Raw genomic sequence first — 21,948 nt, forward strand, 5'->3', positions numbered from 1 at the left:
TGGGAATGTAGAAATCAGCTAATGCCCCACTGCGTCCTGACAGCCTCACACAGAGCTGGCTCGGCTGACCTCCGGGATCACTGAAGGCGCGGGAGAGAGCTGTTTACCTGGAGATGGCAGGACTTCCCATAAACAAACCCAATTCCCAGGGCACGTTAACTCCTAAAAGGGAGATGGAGGAGGTCTTGTAAACACCCGAAATGACATTCACTCGGGAAATTGTTTACACCAGCTTTTACCAAATGCTCATAAGCCACTTTCTTAACTTCAAATGCTCTGAGTTTGCTCTGTTCTTACTAAGGAATCGTGAGAATGTAATCAACACATAATTTAATAGCAAACCACCTATCTGGGTGGCATGCAAATTGAATTTTAAATAGATGCTTCATTTATACAGCATTTGATGTGTTTAATATTTTATAGGGAGGATAGGATTTAATGTTAATTTCTAACTCCAGCCACTTAAAGACATGCCCAAATCACACCTCCTCGCATTCCTGCTCTTTATACTCTTGAGTGAAATGAGAGACTTTATCTCATGTGCCCCAGATTCCCCTCTTGCAACACACTTCTGCAAATTTGCACCTGATGAATGCCATGTGGTTACTTCAAATATTTAAACACAAACATGATTTTCTTTAATATGTTCTTTTCTTGATATCTTTAATCCATCAGTATTTCAAGAGAAAACATAAATACTGAAATAGCTACATTTCCCTTGGCTATGAATATATGCATAGTGAGCAGCAGGGAGCATCTGCTATGGACTGAATGTGCTCCCCTAAAATTCATGTGTTATATCCTAATTCCAAAGTGATGGTGTCAGGAGGTGGGGCCTGAGGTTAGGTCGTGAGGGTGGAGTTCTCATAAATGGGATCAGTGCCCTTATAGAAGAGATCCCAGAGAGCTTCCTCCACCATTTTGTCATGTGAGAGCGTAGCTAGAAGACAGCCATCTCCGAGCCAGGAAGGGGACTCTCACCAGCCACAGCGTGATTTCTCTGGAACTGTGAGAAGTAAATTTCTGTGGTTTATAAGCTACCCTACTTATGGCATTTTGTTGTTGCAACCCAATGGACTAAAATAGCACACATGTGGGTTATTATATGAACTCCTATGTTCCTAATCTGCATAAACAACATACCAAAGAATTGGCCTTGACCCTCAGTGGATTTTCATATCCCGCAGCAGAGTCCTGGTGGACTTTGGGAGCTGTTTGGGACAGTAGCAATCGTATCTTGCCTTAAAAATCTTAGCACATGGCCCTTCACAATATAGGGCCTGTTTCATCTGAAATGTAAGGGTTGGAATCCTTGAATCAGTTGAAATGTCTACCAACCAGATTTAATCCAGTCGCAGCTGGTCCCGTATGGCACATCTATAATCAACTATTCTCTTAGCTATGTTAGTTCACTAAAAAGATTCAAGGCTTTGTAATTAACCCAGAACATGCACTGATACTCACAGCTCTCACTGACACAATGAGCCAGTGAGGAGAGTCAGAGCTCATTCATGTTGGCTGCCCTTCTGCCCCTTTCACTCCTCCTGCTGAGTCCCCTTGCTGGCTCCTTACTTATCTCTCTGATCCAAGGAGCTCACTCCTGGGACCTCTCTTCTTTCTATCCACATTCACTCCACTGATAAGCTCATCAAGTCTCATGGTTTCAACATCATCTGCATATAAGTTCAGCCCACATTTTAATTTCTGCTAAATTCTAGATACTTATGCACAGTAGCCACTCAGCAGCACTACGAAGTGTATTTATTTTTTTTAATATTTTATTTACTTATTTGACACAGAGAAAGAAACAGCTAGAGAGGGAACACAAGCAGGGGGAGTGGGAGAGGGAGAAGCAGGCTTCCTGCAGAGCAGGGAGCCCCATGTGAGACTCGATCCCAGAACCCTGGGATCATGACCTGAGCTGAAGGCAGGCGCCTAACGACTGAGCCACACAGGTGCCCCTAAGTGTATTTAAACATCTAGAACTTGATGTGATCCAAACTTTGGATCTTATATAACCCCTAAATCTATTCCTTCTTGTTGTTCCGCAACTCTGTAAATGATAACTCCATTCTTCCATTTCATCAGCCAAAAGATGTGGATTCCCCCTTGGGGAATATATAACCCCTAAATCTATTCCTTCTTGTTGTTCTGCAACGCTGTAAATGAGAACTCCATTCTTCCATTTCATCAGCCAAAAGATGTGGATTCCCCTTTGGCTCCCCCCATGTTCTCGTACCTCACGTGGCACGTGATAGCAATTCCTACTGGCTCTAGAGATAAAACATACCCAGAATCTGATGTCTTTCTCCTGACCCCAGGGCTATCACTCTCATCCAAGACATAAACATCATTTTTTTCTTTAACTGAGATAAAGTATACATATAGTGAAACACAATGATCTTAAGTGTGTGATCCAATGAGTTTAACAAATGTATACACCCATGTAATGAGCACACAACCAAGATACAGAACATTTCCAGTATTTCCCTTTGCCCCTCACCTTCCCCCCTCCCAGGACAGTTACTGTTTTGATTTTCTATGACCATAGATTAGTATTGCCCATTCCTTAATATCATATAAATGAAATCATACAGTATTTACTCTTTTGTATCTGGCTTATCTCACTCACTATAGCTTCTCTTTTCCTCCCATTTTATTTTATTTTTGGTTTGGTTTTTTGTTGTTCTTGTTGTTTTTATTAACATATAATGTATTATTTGCATCAGGGGTACAGGTCTGTGGTTCATCAGTCTTACACAATTCACAATGTTCACCATAGCACATACCCTCCCCAGTGTCACTATAGCTTTTAAAGGTGTGTTAATATAGTTGTGGTTATTGATGGTGCATTATTTTTGGTTGTTGTATAGTATTCCATTGTACCAATATACCACTTTTTTTTCTTTTTACTGCAGGTTCCACACCCAGGGCAGAGCTTGACGCAGGGCTCGATCTCACAACCATGAGATCATGAACTGAGCAGAAATGAAGAGTCAGACGCTTAACCGACTGAGTCACCCACGTACCCCCACAATTTTCTTATTGTATTAGTCAGCATTTTCCAGATAAATAGAACTAATAGTGTGTGTGTACAAAAACTTCGAGGAATAGGCTCACATGATTGTGGGGGTTGGCAAAGCTGAATTCTTCAGGACAAGATGGCAAGCTGGAGACCCAGGGAAAAACTGATGTTCCAGCTCAAACCTGAAGGCCATCTGGAAGCATAATTCCTTCTTCCTGATGACCCATCACTTTTTCTTAAGGCCTTCAACTGCTTGGATGAGGCCCACCCACAGTATGGAGGGCAATCTGCTCTATTCAAAGTCTACAGATTTAAATTTTCATCTCATCTAAAAGCAACATCTCCCCTGATGACTGTCTAAACCCATGAGCACTGTAGCCTAACCAAGCTGACACATAAAAGTAACCAACATATTTATCTATTTGCTAATGGATAGAATCTTTGTTTCCAATTTTAGACCTCCATGAATAAACATTTTGTACAATTCTTGTTGTGGAAATTTATTTTCATTTCTCTTCAGTAAGGATCTAGAAACAAAATTGCCAGGTTATGGGGTAATTACATATTTAGCTTTTTAAGAATCTGCCAAACCATTTTCCAAAGGAGTCACATCATTTTAAATTCCTATCAGCAATGTATGAGAGTGTAGGTGGCCTCACATCCTTGGCAAACTGTAATGATGCCTCTCTTTCTACTTTTAACCATACTAATGGGCATGGAGAGCTATGTCATTGTGCATGTGTGTGTGTTTAAAGCACAGGCTGTTTACTCATAAACATAGGGGAACCCTTCTGCTTTAGTTTCTTTTCAGCAGGGCTTCAAACGTGTTAGAAAGGAGAATGTGTTTCATAGAGTAAATAGAGGACACAGCAGGAAATGGGAGGAACAGACTCTGACTGAAAAGCATTCTATTAGAGTGGGTTTTTGGAGGCAAGGAGATTTTCTGCTGGTGTTTAGGAAACCTTTAATGGTCCTAGGTTGGCTGTGAGGGAGGAAGCAGACAGGCTGGGAGACATTTCAGCTTTGGGGCAGAGGTTTCTCTGTGTCCGGCCACTTCCTAAAACCAGTGGAGGTCCACAGGGAGTTTTAATGAGGTCAAACTGTCACCCTGGATCCTGAGGGGGAGGGAGGCTGCCATGACAGGCTGTTTCTCAATCAGTAGTTTGCTCCTTTTTTTTTTTTTTTTTTAACTTTTTTTTTTAATATTTTATTTATTTGACAGAGAGAGACACAGTGAGAGCAGGAACACAAGCAGGGGGAGTGGGAGAGGGAGAAGCAGGCTACCCGCTGAGCAGGGAGCCCGATGCGGGGCTCGATTCCAGGACCCTGGGATCATGACCCGAGCCGAAGGCAGACGCCCAACGACTGAGCCACCCAGGCGCCCAGTTTGCTCCTTTTTATTACTGAATAATTTCCCATTGTATGAATATACCACGATCACTTATCCATTGATGAATACACTGGTAAAAAAAATTCACTATACAGACAATACATCTGTTAAGGTAGGAGAATATCATTCACATCACAAAAGGATTCTTCAGGTTTGAAAAGATCTGCCCCAGAGACTAACTGGAATGACCATAGGAATGCTTACATTGTGATCTAATCACAAGTCAATTTGCATTATTTTTAGTGAGATTGCAGCCATATATCAAGGTGCTTTTCCAGAAGACTCTTGGTGGATATCCCTTTTACAGCACTGTAGCTTGTTGACATCTACCATACATTGAACATTTTTCCCCTTCCTTTGTAATAAACTGAGCAAACAATGGACCATTAGCTAGTTTTCCTGAGGAAGTCCCATTGTGGAGAGGTGAGGAATGGGGGTCTGAGGTGAGGCCCCACCAAGGAGTGTGATTGACCCTTGCCTCCACAAGCTTGAAAAGTTGGGAACATTTTTGATCCAGAAGCTGTGGTTTGTGATTAAAATCTTCATCATTTAGAATGATCCTTATTCCTTCAGCCCAACATGGAATGTGTCTACAAGACATAACACACAAAAAGTGGTATTCTTTACGTTTAAAAGAGAGATGGGAAATGTAGGTTGGATTTTGTGTAAAAAATTCAGAGAACACACTTAGTACAGAGTCAAAGACCCAAACATGCTTTCTTTACATTCAGAGAAAAGGTGAATTTAGTTTGAAATTATCCATTCAAGTCTAAATAAATATATGTGATGAGGTCTTTGTTCCTTATCCAATTGGTAAAGTATACCAAAGTATTTTCCTAATGTTAGACCACCATTTCATTCCTTGAATAAATCCTACTTGTTCGTGGTATATAATGTTTATGTTGCTGGATTCACTTGCTACTATTTTGCTGAGGATTTTTAAAATCTATATTTATATTGGTCTGGACTGGAGTCTCTTTTCCCTGTGAAGCCTTTATCTGGTTTTAGTATCATGAGAATCCTGGCCTCATAAAATGAGTTGAGAAGTATTCCTTCCTCTTTTATTTTTGGAAGAGTTTGTAAAGAGTCAGTATTAATTCTTTTAATGTTTATAGAATTTGCCAGTGAGGCTACCTGGGCCTGTACTTTTCCTTGTGGGATTGTAGTTACTAATTCAAACTCTTTGTTATAAGTCTATTCAAATTGTCTATTTCTTCTTGTGTCAGTTTTGTTGATTTGCATCTTTCAGTAAATGTGTGCACTTGATCTGAGTTAAGTAATCTGTTGGCGTATAACTATTCACAGTATTTCCTTATATTCTTTTTTTATTAATGTCTCCTCTTCATTCTTGATTTTGGTGATTAAACTCATAGCTTTCTCTTGGTCATTTTAACTGAAGGTTTATCAATTTTCTTGATCTATTCCAAGAACTAACTTTTTTTCCTTTCCATTGTTGTCTATGCTCTAGTTCATTAATAGCCTGTATTCTTTTTCCAGTTTCTCAGGGTGGAAGGTAAACTGACTGATTTGAGAGCTTTCTTCTTCTTTAATTGATGTGTTTACACATACATTTCTAACAAGTGCTTTACCACATCCTGTAAGTTCTGGCGTGGTGTGGTCTTCATTTTCATTCACCTCAAAGTATTCTTTATTTTCCCTTCTGATTTCTTCTTTGGATCATTGGTTATTTAGAGTCAGTAGTTTAATTTCAACATGTTTATGGATATCTGAAATCCCTTCTGGTTATTGATTTTGAATTGTATTCCATTGTGACCAGAGTAAATACTGTATAATTTCAATCTTCTTAAATGAATTGAGGTCTGTTTTACGGCCTGGCATTCAGTCTATCCTGGACAATGTTCCCTGTGTGCTTTGCTGTGTTTCGGTGGAATATGTGCAGGTGTCAGTTGGTCCGACTGGATTAAGGTCCCATTCAAGTTTCCTAAGGTCATGTCGCTCCTCTGACTAGTTGTAACAGCCATTACTGAAGGGAGTTATTGACATCTCCAGCCATGAGTGTTAAATTGCCTATTTCTCCTTCTATTCTGTAAGATTCTGCCTCATGTACTTTTGCAATTTGCTGATTGTAGATTTGAAATTGTCATGTTGTTATATTTTCCTAATGGGTTGGCTCTTTTGTCCTTCCAAATATCTTTCTTTGTCTCTAGTAATAATTTTGTCATAAAGTACTTTGTCTAACATTAACATAGGCTATGTTTGCATGATATGTATACGTCCATCTTTTTTTCCTTTCTACCTATTTGTGTCTTTGGATCTAAAATATGTCTCTGAAGAGAGCATACATTTCTATCATTTTTAATCCATTCTGCCAATCTCTGTCTTTTGATTTTCTTTATCTGATAAGTTTGTGCATATCTTTTGTTTTATTCAATATCTGACTACGTAGTATTGATTTATATTTATTCTGAATAAGAGTGCATGTAAGATACACATATCCCAAAAATTTCCTCTCAAATTGGCTTGCATAAACTTCTAACATATTCTTAATGGTGTCTTTTAGGAGCGGAATTTTTAATTTTAACAAAATTCAATTAATACATTACATTTTACTTACGCTTAGTGCTTTCTCCTCATCTCTTCAAGAAATTTTTGCCTACCCTAAAATTGGGATTATATCATCCTATGTTTTGTATCCAGAGTATTATATTTAGAGTTTTTAATGTTTCAGTGAATGATTCATTTCAAGTAAAAATTTTATGTGGTGTGAGTTAAGTATCAAGGTTCATTTTTTTCCGTATGGATAGTCAGTTCTTCTAACACCATTTATTAAAAAGACTTTCCTGTCTCCATTGAAATAACTTGACACGTTTTTCAAAAAATTATGTGATCATGTATGTATGGGCCTACTGGGGGGTTGGCTTTCTTCTTCCCTTTCAGCATTTTAAAGGTGCTGATTCATTGTTTTCTGTACTTGGTTGCTTCCTATGAGAAGTCAGGTGCCATTTAGAGTATTGTTACCCTCTATGTAAAGGGTCTCTTTCCTCCATCTGCTTGTGAGACTTACGTTTATATTTTAGTTTCAACAGTTTTACTCTGATATGCATATACATAGTTATTTTCTTTTTCTTTTTTTAGAATTATTTATTTATTTTAGAGAAAGACTGAGAAAGCTCGAGCAGGGGGAGGGGCAGAGGGAGATGCAGAGAGAATCTCAAGCAGATTCAGTTCTGAGCACAGAGCCCCACTCGGGGCTTGATCCCAGAACCCTGAGATGATGCCCGAGACAAAACCAAGAGTCAGCTGCTTAACTGACTGAGCCACTCAGACACCCTAGTTGTTTTCTTTTTAATGGATTCTGCTGAGATTATCTGGCTTCTTAGATTTCCTAGTTCATATTCTCCTGTTGATTATTTTTCAACAAGTTTTATGACATTTTTGCCATTATTTTTCAAAAATATTTCTCTGCCTGGTTCTACATCTACCTTTATTCTTGAGACTCATGTTAAACCTGTGAGTCCTCTTGATATTATTGCACAGGTCGGTGAGGCTCTGGTCAGTTTTTAATTCTTTTTCTCTCTCTGTTCCTCAGTCTGGATAACATCCTTTGACCTCTTCTTAGGTTCACTGGTTCTTTCTGCTGCCATTCTTCATCCACTGTTAAGCCCATCCACTGATTTTGTTTGTTTCAGATACAATCATTTTCAGTTCTGCAATTTCCATTTAATATTTTATCATAAGTTTCCTGTTATTATGGAGATTCCCCATTAGTCGACTCATTAGAATCGTCTTTTCCTTAAAGTTCTTGGATATATTTCTAATGCTGCTTCCAATTTCTTCTCTGATAATTTTAGTATCTGGTTATCTTGAAATCTCTTTCTCTCAATTCCTTTTTTTTTCCTCTTGGTAATGGGTCATATTTTCCTGCTTCTTTGCTTACTTAGTAAATTTGTATTGTATGCCAAATATCATGAGTGATACAAGGTATTAACTTGTCTCCTTTTTAAGGATGAAAAATGTTGTTATGAGAGACAGCCAGATTCCTGGTGGACACCATCAGGCTATTTTCTCCTGTTTGGAAGCTTCTTCCACTTTTCAATTTAGTCCTAGTATATCATCTTTCCTTTCACACTGGGGGACCAGGTTTCAACAAAGGGATTTGGAGCTAGAGGTGGAAGGATGGGGGGACACAAATATTTAGTCCATAACAAGAATCTTTGTCACCCTTTAGATACTTTAAATACTAAAAAGCTTGTGAAAAAATTATATTTTTTTCCACTCAATTAAAATATACAGCATCCACATGATTTTATTTAATGTCCAGTGAAATTGAGATAATACATTACTGCATTTCACTGTGATATAATGATACTCTCAAAATCTCTGGGCTTTACACGGTTTATACTGGTCTGCAAATTTAACTCAAACTGCTCTGCTTTTTATATTTTTATATATTTTTACCTGTTTTCCAAGTTATTGAAACTTTCCACTTTAGATCCATTTAAGTGACATAACCATGATTATGGAAATCTTTCTAAAGCATTACAGGCTTCCTTGATCTAAAGTAGGGTAAAAAATTGCTCTTCTTGTTTATGACTTTTGGGCATCTTGGCACTCCTGTCCATTCCTCTCTCGTTCTCTGCTCTGCTTTGAGCTTCAGAACTGATGACTCTAAACTGACATCCCCAGTTGTTGGCTGGGTGTGGCCCCACCAAGCACTAAGAGGGCGGGACTGGAAGGCGGAGGGAGGGGATAAGCCAGCTGGATCTTCCTTCTCTATGCCTCCCATGGCGGTGGCTGTGTGGTAACACCAGCATCCCCAGGACAGCCCACTGGGGTGAGCTTCAACTCAGTTACACCCCCATACCCTGTGTCCCCCTGGTCTAGTTGCAGTGGCTTCTTTTTGCTGCTAATCTCTGCTAATATCTGATGTATATTATGTATCTGACGTGGTTTCTCTCTTCCAGGTCAAACCCTGAGCCAATGACCCAAATTCATGCTTCTAAGCAACAATTTCTGTGTTCTGAATCATATTTAAGCAGGATGCTGACTCTTCTGCCTCGGGGTTATGCTTTCATTAATACTCTGACTGCTAGTGGTGTGTCTTTCCCTGAAAGAGTCTCAGGAGACCTTTTCTTAGCTTTAAGGAAGAGGATTCATTATAGTGGTTTGGGGACTGGAAAAATTGTGCCATTTTTATGATGTGAATTTTAGCTTCCAAATAGAATAAATCAGACATATAAGGAAATGATGTCAAATTTAATAGAAAAATATGCATTATCTTTTCATGTGAGGCTCTTCTTTTAGATTAATTTGTGCCTCTGGCCTCCCTTTCTGTCCACTCACTCTTCCCAGATAGAGATGGCACAAACAATCTGATTGGCAAACCTAGGAGAATAAAGAGAGCTTATGCGGTTTGCCCTTTGGCTCTGCTCTCTTTGGAAATCTGTCCGAAATAAGCATCCATCCTCTGACCTTCTGTCACAGTTTTCAAGGGCAGGGGGGGCTAAAGTTTTCAATCAATAACTACTGGCAGGGTTTAATTCAGGGCTGCTGAGCAGGAAGCCCACCTTGCCAGAGATGGAATCTGTCCTATGCAAGCAGCCTTGTTATTAGGAAAGGCAACTCTTCTGCTCTCCATCGCCCTGACTTCTCGCTCTACCGCTTCATCACTGCCAAACTTGGAGGCAGGGAAGACATTTATTGACTCTTTCAAAACCCCATCGACAGTTCAGAGAATAAGCATGTCATGTGACATTGTCACTGGCCCAGGTTTCTGTGTCCAGGACAATCCCTGCATCCATTATTGAGACTAGAATTCCCAAGGGAGAAGCGATTGACTCTTTTTCAGTTGTGTACCTTTAAAATATTTCTCAGTAACGCAAATTTAGAAAGAACCCCCTAGATAAAAAAAGATACGTATTATTGTTTGTTTGGTATTTGCACGGATCCAGAATCGCACTGTGCCCACGAGGAAGGACAGTGCCAACTCTTCTTACCGTTTAAGCTTTCAGAGGAAAGGCAGCATGATCTTCTGAATCCACTCTCTGTTCCTAAAAATGTGGTACTTGTCATTACAGAGTCAAAGTATTCCAAAAATTTGCCAGCAGTTTTATCTTTTTTTCCAGATGTTTTTATTATTTCGTCTTTGGGAGGGAACAGCTGGGCAGGCATTGCCCCAACATTCACAGCATCGTCATGAGCTGGTGAGTGCTCACTGGGGAGGAATCAGCGGGCCTGGAAAGGCCAAGTGGTTGGCCCGTGGTTCCTGGAGAAGACCACCCCGGAGCCTTGAACCTTACTCTAACTTTTCAGCTACCTAGCCCAAAGGCTTCACGCTTGAAGGAAGGAAAAAATATATAGTAAAATGCGTAGTGAGTGACAGGGCATTCTGACCTACTGCTGCATAAAAAAACTCAATGCTAGGTCCGCCCTGTAGAATCAGAGAATCTTATGGTGGTGCCCAGCAGCTGTATCTAGAGAATCACAACTAGATGCTGACATCTTCAATGAGACCAGAAACTCCTGTGCAAGTTTCAAAGATAAACCTGATACTAACAGTTTTGCCGTAGATTCTGAAAAGGAATATTCACATTCTTTTATCTGCTAAAAGGAAAACCATTAAATGGGGGTAGGCTTGAAAATGTCCTTCTTGCCCAAAGACAGCCACCTCTGAGACCTGGGAGCCTGCACATGTTAGCTTTGATGACAGAAAGGGGGTCTTTGCAGAGTTGACTAAGTTAAGGATCTTCCGATGGGGAGATTCCCCTGGATTTCTGGGTGGGTTGTAAGTGCAATCACGCGCATCTTGGCGGAGAGATAGTCCACACACTCAGAAGGAAAGGAGACGTGACTACGGAGACAGGGATGGGAGTGCTGTGGCCCCAAGCTGGGGGACTCAACAGCCACCGGAAGCTAGGAGAGGCGGGAGCAAATTCTCTCCCAAGCCTGCAGAGAGCATGTGGCCCTGCCGACACAGACACCTTGATTTCGGCCCAGTGAAAGAGATTGCAGACTTGTTCCAGCCCTCCAGAGCAGAGAAAGAATACACGTCAGGCTCTTTTAAGCTACCAGGTTTATGGCAATTTATTACAGCAACAAAGGGAAGCTAATACAAAAGCACTGCCCTCTATTCAGTTGCTCGGGGTAAAATCGTCCCCTGCACTCTGGGCTTGCGGGCCTGCTGCGGTGCTCATCTGTTAGCTGGTCCGCGGCACGCAGCCCACTCCCAGTGCACAGCGGCATTGGCTAAACCCATGGGCTCCACTTGTCTCAAAGAGGCGCTATAGACAAAACAAATTTAGTTCTGATTGAAAATGCATTGAATCGGTTAAAGCAATGATAGTAAAATATACGTGATTTTTTAAAAACTACTTGTTTCAGAAAGCCCAATATTTGCAGGTCATAATATATATTTCATGTGCGTCTGTGGGAACATATACATCCATATGCACATATATGAACTTTCAAGCAAAATGTTAACAACGTGGAAGTTAAAAATGCTGTAACTTCTCTTTTATTGGAAACTTCTACTTAATCGTTTTGATCTCCTCCCTGCTACTATCCTCATTCAAACCGTCTTGCTCCACAAAGACATAGTGAATACTAGAGATGGAGAGCTTTGTCTGTTCACATGGTTCCTAGCTTAGCCCATGGTGCTACTCTCTATATTCCTACCTTTAAAAATACATCTTAAAATATTAAATCCCAGAAAGGGCTTTTTTCAAGGATCGTTCAAGAGACTACTTCTCTGGTCTTATTTATTTATTATACTTGTGACAATTTGTGAGCTAAATAACAAATCATCAAACTATGTAAAGTAAAACTGCTAGAAAAATAAAAACAGCAACAGCTGTAAAGCACAGAAACCAAAATTAATCAGAAATAACAGTTGCTGATGATGTAACTGTGTGCTTGGAAAAAACCAAGGCAATCCACTGAATCAAAGAATCAAAGAGAACCCTCAGTGAAGGAGATTCAGCAAGGCAAATTTTTAAAAGATCAGTATGTCTTTTGTGTGTCAATTGCAACCAATGAGGAGATGACATTAAAAATCCTAAATCAGGGCACCTGGGTGGCTCAGTAGGTTAAGCATCTGCCTATGACTCAGGTCATGGTCCCAGGGTCCTGGGATCGAGCCCCACATTGGGCTCCCTGTTCCATGGGCAGTTCTGCTTCTCCCTCTCCCTCTTTCTGCAGCTCCCCTTGCTTGTGCTCTCTCTCTCTCTCTGTCAGATAAATAAAATCTTTAAAAAAATAAAAATAATAGGAGAAGGAAAGATGGCGGAGGAGTAGGGGACCCTATTTCAACTGGTCCCCGGAATTGAGCTGGATATCTACCAGACCACTCTGAGCACCCACGAAACCAGCCTGAGATGTAAGAAGATCTGGATCTCTACAAACAGAATATCGCAGGTGGTTGGTTTCGAGGTACGAAGCGGAGAGCCGTGATTCTGCGGGCAGATATCGGAGGATAAACGGCAGCAGGAGGGAGCCTGGCCGTGGGGACCCTACACTGCCGGTGAGTGACAGCCTCGCGCACTGGGGACGGGCACAGACTCGCAGACCGGTAGCGGCGGGGAAAGGACTCTAGGGCAGCCCCCGGGGGGGAAACCCGGAGCGGCGGGGTCGCACATGCAAACTGTAGCCCCCGGGACGGAAACCCGGAGACGTGGGGTCGCATTGTGCGAACTGGGAGCGGCTGGTGGTTTTAGAAGCACAAAGGGCAGAGATGTGCCCCGACCAGGAGGCAGGACTGGGAGCACTGCGGAGGGGCGCACAACCCAGGCCGATGCAGTTTATAGCAGCACGGACAGAAACGGAGATGGTGTGGCCTGGAGAGCTCACTGAAGAACAGACTGCGGTCTCTCTGCTCTGAGGCGGAGGGTTGGAAACGGTCTCTTCTGCTCTGACTCGTGGAAGAGACGCGGAAAGCCTCCAAGGAAAGGCGCCAGAGAACAAAAGCCCCAAAGACTGATTCCCACTGAGCCCATCCCCCACCACAGGGGCGCAGGGCAACTCCGCCCGAACAGGGTTGCCTGAGTAACAGCGCGGCAGGCCCCTCCCACAGAAGACAGGCTGGGAAAACAAGAGGCCAGCAACCCTAAGGTCCCTAGAAAACAGGTGCATCTTGCTTGGGTTCTGGTCAATAATTTGGACTCTATACATTCCCTCAAACACCCATCAACAGAATGACTAGGAGGAGGAGCCCCCAAAATAGAAAAGACTCAGAGATTATGACTTATGCTGCAGATTTACAAATGGATGCAGATATAACTAAGATGTCAGAGATGGAATTCAGGCTAGCAATTGTGAAGACAATGGCTAGAATGGAGAAATCAATTAATGGCAACATAGAGTCTCTAAGGGCAGAAATGAAAGCTGAATTTGCAGAACTTAAAAATGCTATCAATGAGATCCAATCTAATCTATAATCTAACAGCTAGGGTAAGTGAGGCAGAAGAATGAATAAGCGACCTGGAAGAAAATTTAATAGATAAAAAGGGAAAAGAGGAGGCCAGGGAAAAACAACTCAGAATCCATGAAAATAGAATCAGAGAAATAAGTGACACCATGAAGCGTTCCATGTCAGAATTATTGGAATCCTGGAGGGAGTGGAGAGAGAGAGAGGACTAGAAGATGTATTTGAGCAAATTGTAGCTGAGAACTTCCTTAATCTGGGGATGAAACAAGCATTCATGTCCTAGAGGCAAAGAGGACCCCTCCCAAGGAAAACAGACCAACACCCCGGCCTGTAATAGTAAAACTCGCAAATCTTAGAACCAAGGAAACCATCTTAAGGGCAGTTAGGGGAAAGAGATTCCTTACGTACAGAGGGAGGAACATCAGAATAACGTCAGACCTATCCACAGAGACCTGGCAAGCCAGACAGGCCTGGCAAGACATATTCAGGGTATTAATGAGAAGAACATGCAGCCAAGAATACTTTATCTGGCAAGGCTGTCATTTAGAATGGATGGAGAGATGCAGAGCTTCCAAGACCGGCAGAAGCTAAAAGAATATATGACCACTAAGCCGGCCCTGCAAGAAATATTAAGGGGGGTTCTATAAAAGGAGAAAGACCCCAAGAGTGATATACAACAGAAATTTACAGGGACAGGGGCACCTGGGTGGCTCAGTCGTTAAGTGTTTGCCTTCGGCTCAGGTCATGATCTCAGGATCCTGGGATCGAGCCCTGCATCAGGCTCCCTGCTCTGCAGGAAGCCTGCTTCTCCCTCTCCCACTCCCCCTGCTTGTGTTCCCTCTCTCGCTGTGTCTCTCTCTGTCAAATAAATAAATAAAATCTTTATTAAAAAAAAGAAATTTACAGGGACAATCTATAAAAACAATGTCTTCACAGGCAACATGATGACAATTAATTCATATCTTTCAATAATCACTCTCAACGTGAATGGCCTAAATGCTCCCATAAAATGGCACAAGGTTGCAGATTGGATAAAAAGACAGGACCCATCCATATGCTGTCTACAAGAGACTCTTTCTGAACCTAAAGATACATCCAGACTGAAAGTGAAGGGATGGAGATCCATCTTCCATGCCAACGGACCTCAAAAGAAAGCTGGGGTAGCAATTCTTATAACAGAAAAATTAGATTTTAAACTGAAGTCTGTAGTTAGAGACACAGAAGGACACTATATCATTCTTAAAGGGTCTATCCAACAAGAAGATCTAACAATTGTAAATATCTACGCCCCCAACATTGGAGCAGCCATCTACATAAGCCAACTGGTAACCAAAATAAAGAGTCATATTGATAACAATACATTAATTTTAGGAGACCTCAATACTCCACTCTCAGCAATGAACAGATCATCTAAGCAGAAAATCAACAAGGAAACAAGAGCTTTGAATTTTACACTGGACCAGATGGACCTCATAGATATATACAGAACATTCCACCCTAAAACAACAGAATACTCATTCTTCTCGAGCGCACAGGGAACTTTCTCTAAAATAGACCACATACTGGGTCACAAATCAGGTCTCAACTGATACCAAAATATTGAGATTATTCCCTGCATATTCTCAGACCACAATGCTTTAAAACCAGAACTCAATCACAAGAAAAAATTTGGCAGAAATTCAAACACTTGGAAACTAAAGACCACTCTGCTCAAGAATGTTTGGGTCAACCAGGAAATCAAAGAAGAACTTAAACAATTCATGGAAATCAATGAGAACAAAAACACATCGGTCCAAAACCTATGGGATACTACAAAGGCAGGCCTAAGGGGGAAATACATAGCCATCCAAGCCTCACTCAAAAAAATAGAAAAATCCCGAATTCACCAACTAACTCTACACCTTAAAAACTAGAGAAAAAGCAACAAACAATGCCTAAGTCACGCATTAGAAGAGAAATAATTAAGATTACAGCAGAGATCAATGAATTAGAAACCAGAAACACAGTAGATCAGATCAACAAAACTAGAAGTTGGTTCTTTGAAAGAATTAATAAGATTGATAAACCACTGGCCAGACTATCCAAAAGAAAAGAGAAAGGACCCAAATTAATAAAATTATGAATGAAAGGGGAGAGATCATGACTAACACCAAGGAAATAGAAACAATTATTAGAAATTATTATCAACAAATATATGCCAATAAACTGAGCAATCTGGATGAAATGGATGCCTTCCTGGAAACCTATAAGCTGCCAAGACTGAAACAGGAAGAAATTGACAACCTGAATAGGCCAACAACCAGTAATGAGATTGAAGCAGTGATCAAAAACCTCCCAAAAAATAAGAGTCCAGGGCCTGATGGATTCCCTGGGGTATTCTACCAAACAGTCAAAGAAGAAATAATACCTTTTCTACTGAAGCTGTTTCAAAAAATAGAAACAGAAGGAAAACTCCCAAACTCATTCTATGAGCCCAGCATTACCTTAATCCCCACACCAGGCAAAGACCCCATCAAAAAGGAGAATTTCAGACTAATATCCCTGATGAATATGGATTCCAAAATCCTTAACCAAATCCTAGCTAATAGGATCCAACAATGCATTAAAAGGATCATCCACCACAACCAAGTGGGATTTATCCCTGGGATGCAAGCGTGGTTCAACATTCGCAAATCAATCAATGTGATAGAACACATTAATAAGAGGAGGGAGAAGAACCATATGGTCCTCTCAATTGATGCAGAAAAAGCATTTGACAAAATACAACATCCTTTCCTGATTAAAACTCTCCAGAATATAGGGATAGAGGGAACATTCCTCAAGTTCATAAAATCCATCTATGAAAAACCCACAGCGAATATCATCCTCAATGGGGAAAAGCTGAGAGCCTTTCCCTTAAGATCAGGAACACATCAAGGATGCCCACTCTCACCACTGTTGTTCAACATAGTACTAGAAGTCCTAGCAACAGCAATCAGACAACAAAAAGAAATAAAAGGCATTCAAATTGGCAAAGAAGAAGTCAAACTCTCTCTTTTCGCAGATGACATGATACTTTATGTGGAAAACCCAAAAGACTCCACCCCCAAATTACTAGAACTCATACAGCAATTCAGTAATGTGGCAGGATACAAAATCAATGAACAGAAATCAGTTGCTTTCTGATACACTAACAACGCAACTGTAGAAAGAGAAATTAGAGAAATGATACCATTTACAATAGCACCAAAAACCATAAGATACCTCGGAGTAAACCTAACCAAAGAGGTAAAGGATCTATACTCTAGGAACTACAGAACACTCATGAAAGAAATTGAAGAAGACACAAAAAGATGGAAAAATATTCCATGCTCATGGATCGGAAGAATAAACATTGTTAAAATGTCTATGCTACCCAGAGCAATCTATACCTTCAATGCCATCCCGATCAAAATTCCAATGACATTTTTCAAAGTGCTGGAACAAACAATCCTAAAATTTGTATGGAATCAGAAAAGACCCTGAATCACCAAGGAAATGTTGAAAAAGAAAAAAAAAAAGCTGGGGGCATCACGTTGCCCAATTTTAAGCTATATTACAAAGCAGTGATCACCGAGAGAGCATGGTACTGGCACAAAAACAGACATACAGACCAATGGAACAGAATAGAGAACCCAGATAGGGACCCTCAAGTCTATGGTCAAATAATCTTCGACAAAGCAGGAAAAAATATGGAATGGAAAAAAGACAGTCTCTTCAATAAACGGTGCTGGGAAAATTGGACAGCCACATGCAGAAGAATGAAACTCGACCATTCTCTAACACCATACACAAAGATAAACTCAAAATAGATGAAAGACTTCAATGTGAGACAGGAATCCATCAAAATCCTAGAGGACAACATAGGCAGTAACCTCTTTGACATCGGCCACAGCAACTTCTTTCAAGATACAGCTCCAAAAGCTAGTGAAACAAAAGCAAAAATGAACTTTTGGGACTTCATCAGATAAAAAGCTTCTGCACAGCAAAGGAAACAGTCAACAAAACAAAGAGGCAACCCACAGAATGGGAGAAGATATTTGCAAATGACACTACAGATAAAGGGCCGGTATCCAAGATCTATAAAGAACTTCTCAAACTCAACACCCAAAAAACAAATAATCAAGTCAAAAAATAGGCAGAAGATATGAAAAGACATTTCTCTGAAGAAGACATACAAATGGCTAACAGACACATGAAAAAATGTTCATCATCATTAGCCATCAGGGAAATTCAAATCAAAACCACACTGAGATACCACCTTACACCAGTTAGAATGGCAAAAATGGACAGGGAAAGAAACAACAAATGTTGGAGAGGTTGTGGAGAAAGGGGAACCCTCTTACACTGTTGGTGGGAATGCAAGTTGGTACAGCCACTTTGGAAAACAGTGTGGGGGTGCCTCAAAAATTTAAAAATGGAGCTACCCTATCCCAGCAATTGCACTCCTGGGTATTTACCCCAAAGACACAGATGTAGTGAAAAGAAGGGCCATATGCACCCCAATGTTCATAGCAGCAATGTCCACAATAGCCAAACCGTGGAAGGAGCTGAGATGCCCTTCAACAGACGAATGGATAAAGAAGATGTGGTCCATATATACAATGGAATATTACTCAGCCATCAGAAAGGATGAATACCCAACTTTTACGTCAACATAGATGGGACTGGAGGAGATTATGTTAAGTGAAATAAGTCAAGCAGAGAAAGTCAATTATCATATGGTTTCACTTATTTGTGGAACATAAGGAATAGCATGGAGGACATTAGGAGAAGGAAGGGAAAAATGGCGGGGGGAATTGGAGGGAAAGACGAACCATGAGAGACTATGGACTCTGAGAAACAAACAGGGTTTTAGAGGGGAGGGGGGAGGGGGGATGGGTTAGCCTGGTGATGGGTATTAAGGAGGGCACGTACTGCATGGAGCACTGGGTGCTATACGAAAACAATGGATCGTGGATCACCACATCAAAAACTAATGATGTATTTTATGGTGACTAACATAACATAGTAAAATTAAAAAATAAAAATAAAAAATAAAAATCATAAATCATAAAATCCACCAAAACATAACTTACATTGAATTAGTTTGGCAGTCCATCTATAAAACATTGCTCAGGCACTAGGAAAAGTGAGAATGTGAATTTGCTCAGTAACTTTTGTAGGGGTAACGCTTTTAAGCTGTAATCTGCTCTAATCCATGTAATTGTCAAATAGAAAACAGACAAATGTTTGCTTTCTCAAATAGCCTCAGAACATTCACAGAAACAAAATGCCACTAATTCGTGCAAATGACTGCTGTGCGAAATCTTCCCCATAACCGAGGACGTGTGTGGAAACACAAGGGTTTCTAACCTCCAAAATGGAAACGAATGGCCTCTCCAGGTAGGTTTTCCTTCTTGGACAATTTCGTGCTGTATAAGGTATTTACAAATCTGTGCTAATCATGACCTGAATCCCTCTCTGTCCCTCGGGCAGTCAGCATACGCCTGTCACTCAGACGCAGGAAGTTTCCAGAGGAACCGCGCCTACTCCTTGTGCTGCTGGTAATTTGGTCTCCTGGTTCCCATAAATGCCATGGCCGTGTTTTATGGGATTTCGAAAAGGTTTAGGGAAGCATCTTGGGTGGAGATCAGCCTACCGAATGAGAACAAAGTGGCCGAGGCCAAAAGGAAGTCCAGAAACGGTCTGTGGTGTATTCACACAGCGTGGGGCTGGCCCGTCGGGGACACAGCTCTCTGCGAGCCAACTGGAGCTAACTTCTTAGACATTCACCGGCTGCCAAAAAATGCCATCCCGGAGTTTCCCAGAGGAGCCACCACTTGTATGTCAGTATCTTTGGGCTGAAAGTAGTTTTTGTCAGACCCCGGGAGGTCTCCTTAGATACGTTTTTCTAGTTGTGGCTCCTTTCTCGTTCCCTGACAAAGAAAAGCATTCACGCCTGAGTGTCCTGAGCGAGCAGTTCGGGGCAAGCAGGATTCCAAGGGAGCAGCTCCCCGCCGCTCACATGGAGACTCACTCTGCCGGCCAGGTTGGGACCTCTGTCCCCCGTTCTCAGGGAGGTGCCTCTCCTGCTCTTGTCCTCATCATCTGCTCTCTGCTTCTGTCATGGGGACCCAAATCCCCGCTGTTGTGGGGACCACAGTCCCTGACTTCCACCTGTGACCAATAGCCATGGACAAAACCATCCCTAGGCCCTGGGTCTTGCCTGTCCTACGACCTTGTATTTTCAAGCTACACATCCACTGCTTTGTAACACACACTTCAGGCATCCCTTTTAGCCTAAACAGAGGTGGCTGAGGGTTTAATATCTCAACCCCACAGCATTAACATCAAATTTGTCTATGCCATTAAGAGAAGAAAACTAAGTTCTGTCATGTAAATGGCATTCAAATGCAATGGGACTCAACTTCAATACTACCTTCAAAACTGAGGGGAAGTAACACGATTAGCATGAAATCCTGGGTAATTCCAGAACTTCCTCTACTTGTCACATACAAAATTCCCAGTTTATTTGTTTCATCTTTTTGTCTTTCAATAGCAGAGCAACAACACCAGATACCATCCTAACATGCTTTTTACAGGGTAATTTTAAATATAATTGATTATCCCTGAGTATGCATCAGCTGAGAAGTGGAAGGAAGCCTAGAATTGTTCAAAGACATTATAAGAGGTCTTTGGTAACCAAAAAATTTTTGAGCATTTCTGACACATGAACAAAAAAATAGGCATATAAGAACTCGGTTCAATGTACTTTTGATTTGAAGACCATCACCTGTGGGACAAAGGGTTTCCGAGAGAGTCAGGATCCACGCGTCCTGTTTCCCTTGATCCCCCAGTTCAGGCTCTGTGCTCAGCGGAGAGTCTGCCTGGGATTCTCTCTCTCTCTCCCTCTCCCTTTGCCCCTCCCCCCGGTCGCACTCTCTCTTCCCCTCTCTTTCTGAAATAAATGAATGACTCTTAAAAAAACAAAACAAACAACAACAACAGCAAACCAACAGAAAAGCAGGGCTGGTAGGGTGACTTGGGTGGGGGGCTTGAGGTCAGGGGTGGCTTGGCCTTTGTGAGGTGACTGGTGAACATTGCAGAATTGGTTCCTGCCCATATGGATCAAAACACCCACAACAGAAGAAAGTGTGGGAAGGAACCAGGAGGGAAGACCAGCAGGGTGGGAGGCAGGAGGATGACGGAAGGGCCGCCCCCATACAGGAGTGGTGGAAGGCTGTGCTGGGCTGGGCTGGTGACCTGCAAGCTGAAAGCCCGTGGCTGAGGAGGAAGCAGCCAAGCCCAGTGAGGGCGGTGTGTTCCACCAGAGTCAACACCAAGTGCACAGGTCTCAGGAGGGAAGAGCTTGGAGTGCCAAAAGCCTGAGAGAAGCCAGTGTGGTTGGTGACTAGGGACTGGTTGGAAGGTGGCCTGGGATGGGGGTGAATGGCTGGGTCTGAGATCACCCTGCAGTCTTGGGGCCAGGGAAGATGCTCAGGTTGATCTTAAAGCCAATGGGAAGAGAAGGAAGTGGTTTAGTCTGGGGTGACATGATCTCATTTGTATTCAATGTCAGTTTCCTGTTGCCTGGAGCCTGGACAGGAGGCATCGAGGATGGAACAGGGCAATGGTTAGGATGGTGACACTGTTTGCAGAATGTTGTGATGGTGGCCTGGAACACGGGGCCAGGAGAGGAAGGGAGTGCATCATGTATGTGTGGTTACTCAGGCGTGGAATCAATAGAACTGGCTTGAGTGTGGATGCAAGACACTCAGGAAATAGCATGGGACTTGGAGTTTTCTAGATGGTGGAAGGGCCTTTTGAAGAGACTGGGAAGATTTCAAAGGGAGACCCATGTGGAGTCTGGGGGTGGGCAATGTGTGCACTTTAATCTTAAGTAAAGAATCTCAGAGAAGCAAAACCTCATCTGATGGGGTTTGAATAAAGTGACATTGAGATTTGCCCTCACATCAGCCCTGCAAGGTGGTCACACAGCTCTACTGAAGCCATCAGCAATATGCCCACCACTGTGACTTCCCCATCTGTGGACAGTCCCGGCTCCTTTCACACTGGGGCATCCTGTCACGGGGCTTGAACTCCATGGATCCCTGGGCTGCTCCTGTGTGTGAACCACCCAGTGGATCCCTG

Source organism: Phoca vitulina, unplaced genomic scaffold, assembly GCF_004348235.1.
Source record: "Phoca vitulina isolate PV1807 unplaced genomic scaffold, GSC_HSeal_1.0 scaffold17, whole genome shotgun sequence".
Classification (NCBI taxonomy): Eukaryota; Metazoa; Chordata; class Mammalia; order Carnivora; family Phocidae; genus Phoca; species Phoca vitulina.